This window comes from Schistocerca americana, chromosome 1 (assembly GCF_021461395.2).
Source record: "Schistocerca americana isolate TAMUIC-IGC-003095 chromosome 1, iqSchAmer2.1, whole genome shotgun sequence".
Lineage (NCBI taxonomy): Eukaryota > Metazoa > Arthropoda > Insecta > Orthoptera > Acrididae > Schistocerca > Schistocerca americana.
The window spans coordinates 431,019,347-431,033,783 of NC_060119.1; positions in this window are offsets into that span (position 1 = coordinate 431,019,347).

Here is a 14,437-nt window from a genome sequence, read left to right on the forward strand (position 1 = left end):
AGAATACCGCCCACCCTATTCGCCAGATAATAGTCGTACAGTCACACTTTTCTGGAGCACTCCTGACTATAACCTTGTCTCTGATGAGCACTCACCGTCGAGGACAACACATTGGGTTCTATTGCTGAAGAAGTTATCGAGCTACTTACATACCTGGGAACGTTTTTCACATGCTCGTTCCTTCATCTAAAGTCTTCAGTGGGGCATCGCATCAAATGATTTTCGGAAATCTAGAAACGTGGGATATATCTGTTGCCCTTCATCCCCAGTTTACAATATATCATGTGAGAAAAGGGGGCAAGCTGATTTTCGCACGAGCGATCCTTTCTGAAACAATGCTGATTCGTGGACATAAGCTCCTTGGTTTCATGGGATTTTATTATATTCGAACTGAGAATATATTCAAGGATTCTGGGACAATAATTAAATGTGGTCGGTTTGTCAGCGTGTGCCTTACGTAAACTGTTCGGGTAAAATAAATTGTCGAAATTTTTCTGCTGAGTGTTGGTTCAGTCGTTCACCGCACCAGGATAGTCGCATAATTATCTTTCAGTAACTTTAAATCTGTGTGTGGCGCGCACGGAAGGAGGTGATACGAGACTAAGGAGAGATTGTGCTACGCTTAGGGTAACCCCAAGAGCAGTGGATTACCTTAAGGTACCAATACCATTTACTAAAGCAGCTTTTTACTATGCACTAATTACACTACTGGCCATTAAGATTGCTACACCAAGAAAAAATGCAGATGATAAACGGGTATTCATTGTGTAATCTCCCCACGGAAAATTACCCTCTACCACGCAATAATTAATAATGGTCAATCGAACCATCCACATTTATTCGCTTTTGAAAAGTATCTGATCGGATTTTCCAGTAATATATGCGCCGACAGCTCGTCGACGCCAAGGTATTTTTCTAGTACGTTTATTCTTTGGAATAACAGAGAGACATATATGTATTCTCCATGGTTATTATAGACGGGTAACGAGGACAGCTTCGGAAGTATCTGTTGGAAGATTGTCGGGTTTCTAAAAGAGACATATTTGCTCTTCTTCTTGCTAAAGCGAGCTATTAACGTTTGTGCCACTAGCGGGTTATTTGAAGAGAGACAGAAAAACTGTAAATGCAAATTAAGTAAGACTTGGAATCAACAGAAAACGGAACATGTAATGGAGATGGATTGAATATACAATTTTCCTCAAAAATAAGGTTTGTGACTCTTTTATTCTAGAGTGAATGACGAATGAGTTCTTTGCCTGAATCATTGATGATTGTCTTGGCCCTGTAATTAGTGGGGAAGTTTCAGTTGTGACGAAGAGAGCCTGCAATCGACAAGTCTTTATAAAATCGTCCAAAAAGGCTACGGACACATCTGAAATTCAAAATCTGTCGTAAAAGGAACGAATTGTTCAAACGATCGATTTTCCCAACTGAATGCAGCGCTTAACAATAATAATAGATATAAAGATCTTTTACAGCAAGCCAGCCGCTGAATGTTAAGACGAAGGGCCCCACCAGAGATTCTATTGGGCTGATTTCACGTAATGAAATATTATATTTAAAATAGTACATAGAAAAGAGAGAGAGAGAGAGAGAGAGAGAGAGAGAGAGAGAGAGAAAGAGAGTGAATGAAATTAGAGAAAATACTCAGAATCCTCCATTAGTATAATTGTTTGCCTGTCTTATCACGGATCAGCCTAAAGACAAAACAGGAGGCCCTTACTTTACTGTACAGATTTATGTGTGAGAGTGAAGGAATCATAAAGGCAACAAATACACGTCTTTACAGACAAAACATTACACCAAGTTAGCGGCAAGCTGCATTCCCAATAACATTATATAATTCATTATAATTGGACAAATATATTACACTAGAACTGACATGTGATTACATTTTCACATAGTTTGGATGCATAGATCCTGAGAAATCAGTACCCAGAACAACCGCCTCTGGCCGTAATAACGTCCTTCATACGCCTGGGCATTGAGTCAAACAGAGCTTGGATGGCGTGTACAGGTACAGCTGCCCATGCAGCTTCAAGACGATACCACAGTTCATCAAGAGTAGTGACTGGCGTATCGTGACGAGCCAGTTGCTCGGCCACCATTGACCAGACGTTTTCAATTGGTGAGAGATCTGGAGAATGTGCAGGTCAGGGCAGCAGTCGAACATTTTCTGTATCCAGAAAGGCCCGTACAGGACCTGCAACATGCTGTCGTGCATTATCCTGCTGAAATGTAGGGTTTCGCAGGGATCGAATGAAGGGTAGAGCCACGGGTCTTAACACATCTGAAATGTAGCGTCCACTGTTCAAAGTGCCGTCAATGCGAACAAGAGGTGACCGAGACGTGTAACCAGTGGCACCCCATACCATCACGCCGGGTGATACGCCAGTATGGTGGTGACGAATACACGCTTCCAATGTGCGTTCACCGCGATGTCGCCAAACACGGATGCGACCGTCATGATGCTGTAAACAGAACCTGGATTCATCCGAAAAAATGACGTTTTGCCATTCGTGCACCCAGTTTCGTCGTTGAGTTCACCATCGCAGGCACTCCTGTCTATGATGCAGCGTCAACGGTAACCGCAGCCATGGTCTCCGAGCTGATAGGCCATGCTGCTGCAAACGTCGTCGAACTGTTCGTGCACATAGTTGTTGTCTTGCAAACGTCCCAATCTGTTAACTTAAGGATCGAGACGTGGCTGCACGATCCGTTACAGCCATGTGTATAAGATGCCTGTCATCTCGACTGCTAGTGATATGAGGCCGTTGGGATCCAGCACGGCGTTCCGTATTACCCTCCTGAACCCACCGATTCCATATTCTGCTAACAGTCATTGGATCTCGACCAACGCGAGCAGCAATGACGCGATACGGTAAACCGCAATCGCGATAGGCTACAATCCGACCGTTATCAAAGTCGGAAACGTGATGGTACGCATTCCTCATCCTTACACGAGAAATCACCACAACGTTTCACCAGGCAACGCCGGTCAACTGCTGCTTGTGTTTGAGAAATCGGTTGGTAACGTTGTAGGTGTCGCCACCGGCGCCAACCCTGTGTGAATGCAATTTTGTCATATGATGACATGACGGAGATCGTGGCTGCTGTTTGAAGACAAGTGTTGATGGTGTTAGGACAGCAACCAGCCACAAATTTACTTTCAGTTCGTTTATTCAAAGGGTACCGTTACCAGTTTCGAATAGTTGTGATTCATCCTCAGACGGTTTACACGCTTTCTTTATGACATTTGGTGTGTTTTTTACATATTAATTGTCCTAAAATATAAATAATACATAATTATAAACACGCCACACACAGATGGTTGCGTTACAGATTTGCGTTGCATATGACTTTTTTGTTTCCATAACATTCGTCCAAAAGATGTAAATACATTGCCACTGCATTCTTATTGTTGCACACGTAAATTGTTCTCACTAAACACTTTGGATTTGTCACTGAGAAGATTTCTACCACGCACCACATGTTCTGATACATAAAAAGAGCTTACAAACATATCAGTATCACAGTTGCTCTGATACATTGTAACATTTGACGATGATGTCCTATGTTTAGAAAGGATCATATATTCATTTATGCAACTGTAATGCCTTTTACACTAGTACAGAGACATTGAATTTTTGAGTTGATATTGTTAAATTTATTATAAAGTTATATATATATATATATATATATATATATATATATATATATATATATATATATATATATAAACTCTATAGGTAAAATAGTATATTATTTAATTACATTTAGCATCATGAGAATTATAGTAACATATAAATTTGCTACTTGATCTGCAGATAGGTGTACTAATATTATTTTCTTTGGAGGCTGGAAAGTAATTTTTGGAAATTTTTCAGGAAAGGGGTGTTAGCTAACTCTGTTTGTTCGTTAAGGATATAGTCTGGGGTGCTGTTTTTGTGTGTGTGTGTATTTCTAATTCTTCTAATATATTCATAGTGGCTCCTTTTTCTGCTAGATGCAAAATTTTTAAGTTGTCCTGTGTGAATGCTCTGAGAAGCTAATCATTTGCGTATTACTGCATCCTCTTCCTGTCGGTTACATTTTCTACGCACTACTTAACTTCGGTCGTCGCAGAAGCTGGATTTCCACGTCCGACATGGAACGACCCTCTGTTAGTAGTAACCGCTGTTTTCTGCCTAATCTTCTTATTTGCAGCCGAACCGACCTACGGGACGATCAGCGCCTCCCCACGCGTCGAGTAATTCGAGCGGAACGCTGCGAGGTGCCTGGGACACGAGTGCGAGTGGGGCAGACGGGGTCGGGCTGCAGAGGCCACTGCACTGAACAGAGTGGGTAAGTCGCGCAGCGCACTAATGTAGGCGGGGACTCGTTAACGAGATGAAGCTACAGCGACATTCAATTACACAACCAGGTTTCGCTCTCAGCCTGCTAACGGGGCTTAATTCGAAGTGCACGTGGGTCCGCGCGTCGGCACCGGGACGCTGCAGCCACGAACACGTCGACGGCGCCTGAGCCGCTGGCACCACAGGTGGCGGCCTCTCTGGCTGCCTCCTGCCGACTGGGGAGGAAGTGGACGCTTAGCTGGCAGCCAGTGCTCCCAAGATACGCTAGCGTCCAAACGTTGAGATGGATACGCAAAAAAAAAAAAAAAAAAAAAAAAATCTGAATATCTGACGTTTTGAAAAATACATCCTACGGTATTATCAACTCTTTCTTACACAAAATGGTATATAACTTACGTATGCGTGACTTTCCGAAGTATTTTATTTTTAATTTTGTTATTCGTGTATCTCCGAAACTACCTAATTTCAGACGTACATTTCTGTACATGCGATTTTAGAGTCTGTAAGAGTGTCGGTGAATAAAACGTTAATAAAAATGTGGAGATTAATAAACTGGACTGTGTTGGACATGAACTAAAGAGAACGGGTACAACGCCTCAGAAAATTAAAACGAACTGTTCGCACCACAACATTTTCACATGGCAAGCCACGGAGGGCTCAGCTGAAACATGAAACAATGCATCACTTTCAGCCGTATTATGGAAAGGCCATCAGGAACAATGGAAATTATTTAGAAAGTGTGCTGAAAGCAGTCTTGGCCTCAAACTTCCACAAACTTTCAGCTGGCAGAAAACTTTGCTCACCTACGCCCGAATCATGGTGTAAATTTCGAAAAGCCGAGTTTCGTGGAATATATTTCGTACACAAGAACTCTTTTCCTGAAGCTGTTATGGAAACAAAACTGGTTCAAATGGCTCTGAGCACTATGCGACTTAACTTCTGAGGTCATCAGTCGCCTAGAACTTAGAACTAATTAAACCTAACTAACCTAAGGGCATCACACACATCCATGCCCGAGGCAGGATTCGAACTTGCGAGCGTAACAGTCGCTCGGTTCCAGACTGTTGCGCCTAGGACCGCACGGCCACTCCGGCTGGCTGTTATGGAAACTATTAAGCGAATTTATAGGACCAAACTCACCCAGACCTCCTCCGGAAGCGTCTACGTGGGCAGACTCAGAATATCAGTGAGTCTTTCAATAAAATTATCTGTACACGAGTGTCCAAAATGTATTTGTAGGAAATCTATGAATGCATGGTTTCGCGGCGATATGAATTAATAAATTTTTTTTCTCGGGCTTCCAGTCGTATCAGGCAGTTAAAATCCCACGAGCTTTCGACTGAGCTCTCCTCAGTCATTGTCAAGTGGTAAATCTGACTGCTGTGTCGCCGTGGCCGCGTCATTATATAGCCTCACTGATGGCTGTGACGTCACTAGTGCCCTCTTCCTCGCCATATATGGTAATGTTTTCATCCCACGTCCGTCGCGGCCGTTTTAACCTCGTGATAGCCAGGTACCAGGCTGTGCTGAGCTGCAAACCGCCGCCCTTGCTGATGGTGTTTTTAGAGGTTTTTATTTCAATAGCTTCTTCTATGACGCTATTCCAAAATCCCTTCGTCCTCATAACGACAGATGTTTCGTCGAATAGAATTCGGTGTCCATTTTCTAAAGCGTGTTCTGCCACGGCTGATTTTTCTGGATAGCGTAGGCGTAAGCACCTCTCGTGTTCCGTTAGGTATTGCTCCACAGTGCCTACTGTTCGGCCGACGTAGTAACAGCCACACTGACGTGGTATCTTGTACACTCCAGGCGTTCTAAGTCCTAGATCGTCCTTCATAGGCCTCATCAGCTGTCGAATTTTTGCTGGGGGCCTGAACACCGATGAAATGTTATATCTCTTCAGGAGCCGGCTAATCTTTCCCGCCACTGTACCACAGAAAGGCAAAAACACAAGTTACTTGCTTTCTTCTTTGGTGGTGTTCTCTTCTCTGTTGGTGTGTTTCTTGGGAGTCACAGGTATAGCCTGTGACACCTGTCCGTGTCTGAACCCGTCTTTCCGGAAGACTTTTCAGATGTCGCTCAGTTCTAGTGGCAGACTTTCAGCGTCTGAGACGACTTTAGCACGATGGATGAGGGTATTCAGAACGCTACGTTTTTGTGCCGGATGGTGGTGGCTGAGAGGGTGCAGATACCGATCTGTGTGTGTCGGTTTCCTGTAGACATCTGTCTCAACTTACATCGTAAACTTGATGTGGTTCTGGGTTGTAGGTTAAATATACTGAAACGTGGGTTAGTGATGCTGTGTTAACATTTAATGATGGAGACATGGGGAGAATACGTGTTCTAGCTTATCTAATCACAGCCTCGAGCTGTTTACTGTAAAGGGATTGAAATGACCAGACCAGTCAAGACTTGCCGTGGCACAGCATGCAGCCGAGTTCACCATTCAAAGCAGCAAGGTCAGCCACAAGGAACAAACTTTTAGATAAGGAGGCTGGCAAAGAGGAGTATGCTGAATATGTTTCTGGGTGATTTACAGCGTCAATTTAGAAAAAAATATGAGTCAGTTTTTATCGCTTTAAACTTCAAACGTGGTTTTTCTCAAAATTACTTACTTTATACTTTATAAACCTATATATCAGAAACTGTTTGTAATACCTACGTGAAACTTCTAACCTGTTTTATTCTAACATATTGTACTTACTAAATCACAATCATGGTAGTGATTTCAACAGGTGTGAGTATAATGGCTTACATGTAAAATATTCGTAATAAAATGGCATAATTTAGAAAAAACGTATCTCTGTTTTTATTTTGCATCTTATCGTTTAATTCTGCGTCAGTAGACGTAAATAATATGGATAAGTTACCTGTGAAAATTTAGGACTGTTATCTTCATTTGTTCCAGAGATAAAGGTGCATAAACTTGACTTATTTAACATTGACGGCATAGGCCCTGCAAACTACCCTTAATCGTAAACGGTACGAGAAGGGAATCGAAAGACAAATCACGAGTGACGTCTTAATCCACCAAAAGCTCCTACATCAGTTATTTCCTTGCGGCTGCTTGCAATCATAATTCATCATGAGACCGACCAACACAATGACAGACATGGAAGCATATGACGTAGGTGAAGATGCCTCAGTGGTGAACACACGAGCCTTTTTCATACTTTCATAATAATCGTAAGGACGATTTTATTATCAAAGACTGACGTAATGTTAAAGTGACAGTTCGCTATTATCATGGCGCTTTTAGTACATTTTCAGTCACTGATGGCATATGCATTTCATATTATGATTATCGGTTTCAGCGCTAACCATCTTCAGGTCTGTTACAGCAAATATAAAAGAAAAACTAAAAGTAACGACTGTATCACAGCAAACATAATGAACTACAATTCACATTTGTATAGCCGCTGTGAGTAATATTGGTACAATGTGCAAACATATCAATCATTCCATTACTCAGTACAAAATCTGTCTAGTCGTAAATTTCTGTACAGAACGTGCGTGTCACGCTTTAAACGTGCAGAGAGGGCTTGTGTTGGCAGGTATATACAAGGCAGGCGGCATATTTCTTGATTCAATATTTAGTCGTAGTTTTTCTTTTTAGATTCGCTACAGCAGGTCTCAGGATGATTAACGCAGAAACCGGTAATCAAAATAAAGTGCTTATAACTTCAATGGCTGATAATAATTGTAGTGACAATGAATTACAATAAAACTGTTTCACTGTGAAAAGAAGATCTTTGGCTGAAACATACTGAACGAATGTCAAAGAGGAACCACCTGCCTGGTTCACACCTACCCTATGTGACATGAAAGAAATTGAACAGACTAAGAACTAGGTTGTCACGGTGCAGTATCAATCTAAGGAAATGGGGCATCAGCAGTGATTATGAAATTTGCCATTGTGGTGACTTACAGGTCCAACAACTTCCTTTAGTCTGCAGGAACTAACGTTTATCCTGTTACAATTAACAAAACAGCAGCCAAAACCGCAGTATGTTGGGTACCCAACAGAATATGAAGATAATTATCTTTCTGTTTGTTTCTTTTGTTTTATGTTCCCGTCTGCATTTTATAAATTCTTGTAGTACATATGAATCTCTATACCGGTGTTTCAATTACTTTCTGTCTGTAGTTTTCTGAATGTTCTCTGAAACCGATCCTTCGTACGTAATTAATCTCTGTTTGTGTATGATTAATGCTCTATGCGTATCGTAATAATTTAATTTCCTGGATATGCAAAATAAATAAATAAACGGCGAAAATATGCGATATTAATACTGAAAAATTACAATAATAAATAACAAATGAAGCTTTTTAAAATAATTAACTACATTTTAAAAACCAACTGTTCACAAAGCCGGCAGAGTGGTCTCCGAAGTAATACATTGCCAATGAGAACACAAAAATAAAATTAAATAGAACAATAATATTGATGTTCTTACAGACCTCCAAAATAAGAATTCATTTCTCTACGTGGAAACCTTCTGCCTTTTGAAGGCTGGTAAACTGGGCACATAGTAAGGAAAATTTGGATTGCCGCTTCATGAAACACCGAAAAAATTTGTTACCGGAAATTCTTTTGTTTCTATTTAACTGATGTAGGAAATCTTCCCGTAAATCATAAACTCATTTTAAGATTGCAGTTTTGTGTAGGGGCAAAAAGTATTGGTCTAAGTGTCTGAAGATGTTTCAGTAGCTCATCTTTCAATTAATAAATGAAAGTGTTTTTAAATAGTACCCAAGAAGACACCCTCTTTTAAGTTTAGCAACACGTTCTCCTAATGAGTTCACAGGGACAAAGAAGTTACACGTTGGTTCTCTGATCCTGGATTTTTCATTGTCTCCTCATCTCATTTTGATATATTTGAAACTGTCGTTATGACGATAATCCCTGGAAAACTAAAGACAGCGTCAGTATGTTTATTTGTAGAAAATATTTTCTGTACTGGGCTGGGCACAAACATAATGTCCGAGACTCGGACTTTAAAAAGTCTCACTGCTGTTCGAATACAGATCAGCTTTTTAACAAAAGAACGGCTCTTATTCTTAAATCACACACATTCAAATTAAAATTATAATTGTTTTGCTGACCTTACCAGAATGCGGTCCAAGAATCGTATGAAGATTATCGATGTGGCACTTATTCAGTTAACAAAGGGGTTCTCATGACTTATAAGGACAAAAGGTAAGTGACGTAAGAAACAACACGAACCTTTACAACCGCCGAACAGTGACTTTCTGCCTTCTAGCATGCAAACGGATACACCATATTAGTTCATTTCTGGAGTATGTGCGCCGCTATGTAAATGTTAAAGCACGTCACACAAACCGTGCTTCTGAAAGACTAGAAATGTAGTCTCTTTTTTTTATTATTACACGTTACTTTCCTATTGACATGCGTATAGACCTACGGTATCGTAGACAGATAATGATATTTGTGTATCTTTTATATGGGATGTATCGAATTAAGGCTGGCACAAGGCAGTAAAACAAACGTCAGACGTCCTACATACGTCACTATCAACAACATCAGCTCTCGCATCTTCCTTCCTGCCGCTATTGTGGCTCAACGCTGTGTCCCACGCCCACTCCTTTACATTCTATAAGCTACAGACTACTACTACTTCCAGCAAGTGCTGATGATACCGCCCTACCTAGCTGCTCACCAGACCCTCGAACTTTCCCGTGTCTTCCTTCAACGTCACTTGAACCTCCTGGTCGAACGATCAACACTTCATTCTTTGTCCGCAACGCTATATGTTTCCGCGACCCCTACTTGCATATCTCCGTCTAGAACCACGGCAGATACGAACTGTCGACAGAAACCTAGCTTCGAATGCTCTGTTGGGGCTCAGGCTGCTGCCTCGCAGTATTGTCAGAGATAACCAGAAGGACTGGTGAAAGAATTCCGTTAAATTTCAGTTACTCGATAAACCATATTAATTTAAAGATTCTCCAAAGAACTAAGAACCAAAGGATCACAATTATGAACAACTTACATCGGAACCATCACAAAGAAAATGCTACTGGGAAGCTACACAAAACCTTCTTTTGTAGGAAGCACACTTAGAAGGCACAACAAATCTGCTAGAGAGACTGCCTACACTACCTTGTCCATCCTCTTCCGGGGTATTGCTGCGCCGTGTGGGATTCTTATGACAGGATTGACGAATGGCACTGAAAAAGTTCAAAGAGGTGCAGTTCGTTTTTTATTATGGCGAAATAGAAGGGAGAGAGTCGCAGACAGACTATTATAATCGAGCTGTGGTGGCAGGCATTAAAAGGAAGGAGTATCTCGTTGGGGCGAAAATTTCAATCACCAGCTTTCTCCAGCAAATGCGAAAATATTTGGATGATGGCCACATATACAAGGTCAAAAAAACGACCATCATGATGAAATAAGACACAGCAGAAAACCCAGGGAAAGAGTGAGATGTTCATTTTCCTCACATAGTATTAGGTGATTGAACGGCCAAGAATTTTAAAGTCGATCTATGCATGCTCTGCCATGCACGTAAGTGTGATCTCAAGAGTATACATGTAGATGCCGATGTAAGGAAGTTGGGAATTATTCTGCATCTTAACCGGATCCGCTGATCAATTTTCGGGGCTTTGATGGCTGTTCCGTAACAGGGGCTAATTCAAGGCCGATCACAATAAGCGTTATACAAATGAACTATTATATGGACTGTGTGTGCGTGTGTGTGTGAGTGATAAATTTGTGTGTGTATGACAAATTTATTAATAGTTCATAACAGTGTTTCATTCCGACAGTGTGTTAATTCTGTGAATATTAGCTGTTCCAGTTTACTGCATTGTATTAAATGTAAATGTCGTGTGACTACGGCCTCCCGTCGGGTAGACCGTTCTTCGGGTGAAAGTCTTTCGATTTGACGCCACTTCGGAGACTTGTGCGTCGATGGGGATGAAATGATGATGATTAGGACAACACAACATCCAGTCCCAGAGCGGAGAAAATCTCCGACACAGACCGGAATCGAACCCTGGCCCTTAGGATTGAACTTCTGTCACGCTGACCACTCAGCTACCGGGGGCGGACACTGAATTATATTAACCTACTTCGACTATCTCCTGACAAATGATCAGGGTAGTAAGTATTACATTCAAATGTTTTATGTTTTTATGTTATACTTTCTGACCTGTTCCACATTCACGAGAATCATTTTTTGGGTCTATGGAACGAAAACTGAATCTAATCTAATTTAATCTGATGACAGTGCAAAGATAAGCCTCTTTATTACTAGTTAACGGCTCGAAGAGCACACACCAAATGAATGAAGGCATGTGCTCTGCGAAGATAATTCGCCTTTAATTTTGAGAGTAATTCTCAGCATATATCAGTCTGTGAAATATATCAGTCTGTAAAATATATGAAACGGATGACTTGCCATCAATTCTTTCGAAAAATATTTTCGTCGCGTTACCAAAGAAGGCATATGAGGATATAAGTGAAAACTGTCGTAAGATTAGTGTGACAAGTCACGCTTGTAGCCTGCTGAGTAGAATAGTATACAGAAGAATGGAAAGAGAAATGGGAGAAGTGCTGAAAGAGGATCAGTTTGATTTCAGGAAAGAAAGGGATAGTATACACGGAACTATGGTACCATGTTTGGTAACGGAAGGCAGACTGAAGGAAGATCAGGAAATCTTCCTAGCATTTGTGAATAACTCATCTAATGTAAGTTTCACAATCCTTAGAAAACTGGAACTAAAGCAAAAACAAGAATAGTAATGTGGACACCTGTAAATCCCAAGTGAGAGTAATAGAAGTGCACAGTCAAGGAAAACAATTTCTTATTACACAGATAAGCCAAGACATTATGACCACTATCCACCACGACGTTGGAAGCCGCCTGGTTACCTTTGTGGGCTCGTGAAGTGGCAATAAAAGTATATAAGCGGAGAAGACATGGGTTGCAGATGAGGAAGTCCACTGAGATAAGTAACTTTGACAAAAGACAGATTATTATTACGCAAAGCCGACCAGTGTGGCCAACCGGTTCTAGGCGCTACAGTCTGGAACCGCGCGACCTCTACGGTCGCAGGTTCGAACCCTGGCTCGGGCATTGATGTGTGTGATGTCCTTAGGTTAGTTAGGTTTAAGTAGTTCTAAGTTCTAGGGGACTGATGACCTCAGATGTTAAGTCCCATAGTGCTCAGAGCCATTTGAACCATTACGAATTGGCTGTGAAAGAGTATCTCGAAAACGGTGCAGCTGATCGAATGTTCACGTTCTACGGAAAGAGGTAGAAGGACAGTGAAACAACCACCAGGCGCTAAATTGTTGGACGTCCACGAATCTTCACAGAACGTCGGGTACAGAGACTTGTCTGCTCTGTAAAGTCGGATAAACGGTGATTTGTGGCATCTGTACCGAAAGTTCACAATGTTGGTGCACGCACAAGTGTTTCGGAGAACCCCGTTTATCGTACATTGTTGAATATAGAGCTCGGCAGCAGACCGCCCCCACGTGTTCACATATTAACCAACGACAATGTCAATTACGATTACAGTGGGAGCGGGGTCGATGGTCGTCCCCACAAACGCCGTCATCGAGGTGAACGGCGGCTCTAAACGTGCAGCGCGCCACGGAAACAGGATTGTGGGAGCAGTATTATTCTATGGGAGACATTCTCCTCAGCTTGCATGAGACCTGTAGTAGTAATCGAAGCCACGCTGACAGCAGCGAACCGCCTGCATCGCATCATGCTTGATATCTTCCCCGACGGCGATGTCATCTTGTCCATGTGTCGGATCCAGAACCGTGCTACTGGAGTTTCAAGAGCATTGTAATGAACACACATTATCGTGTCGGCGACCAGATTTGCTTGATGTAAATCCTATGGAACCTATCTGGGTCGCTATAAGACTATGGATATTAGCAGCCCATTTAGAGAAGTACATGACCTGTCCGTATATGTCTAGTGCCACATACCACCACAAACCTACCAACAAACGGTGGGATCTTTAGTTTCAAAGTCGAACAAACAAGCTATTAAGCAGGTGGTCATAATGTTTTGGCTCATCAGTGTACGAATGATACAGGACACGGCGCAGCTCAACACAACACCACTGTTCGTCAACTTGCACATCGAAGAAGTAATAAACGAAGTGTGAAAAAAAAGGAATAAAACTGAAGAATAAGAGATATCAGTGTTGCGGTTGGCAGACGATGCAGCCGTACTGGCCGAATATGATGAAGAATATGTCTTCATTGGCTGGTGCTGGCTACAGAGTTTGTGTGCGGATAGCTGTTGTACGAGTTCTCTAGTAAGTGGCGAGTGTCGAGTGAAGAATACATACCCAGAAGAAACATACTTCATTACTTGATCTTTTTCATGCAGTGCTTCAACGGAAGCCTCCCAGCCGCCAGCTGTGATTAGTAGGTAGCGAATGGTGTTCTCAGCCGTATGCTGAGACAGCTGTGGCTGGCAATGAGCATCGAGCTTGCTTATGCAAGTCACCATGTCTTCCTGATGAAAGTAAAGAGTACTGCCGGAGCTCGGTGATGCTAGTGGCAAGCGCGCAGGCCCCACGTCGAACTAGGACCGTGAGAGACTGGCTGAAGCGTCAGGGCAGTAACACCCGCCAGGCGTCCTCACTTCAGCGAATCCACTTCGAAGCCTGGATCCATCAAGGCTAGCTAACGGCTAGTACATCAGCGGCTTCACCTAGTTAGATCATTGCGCATTCGATTGGTGACCCACGTGGAGACTGTGCCAGTCGAATGCATACTATAACTCCAACTAAGAGCATTTGTGCTCCTTCTGGCCACGTGTGTTATGACAGGTGGGGCTCCCATTATGTACTCAGCTATGGACATGCGTTGTGCCGCACTATGTAGTAACGCAATAACACTAGGATGTCATTTCGCAGGGTGCAGCGCCAGCTGCAGGATTACGTCAGTGGGTGGCTTGCTTATAACTTGGCTGATTATGTGGGCCTACCTGAAGCTCAGGCCAAAATACACCATGTGATAAAAAGTATCCGGACACCTGGATGAAAATGATTTACAAGTTCGTGGCGCCCTCCATCGGTAATGCTGG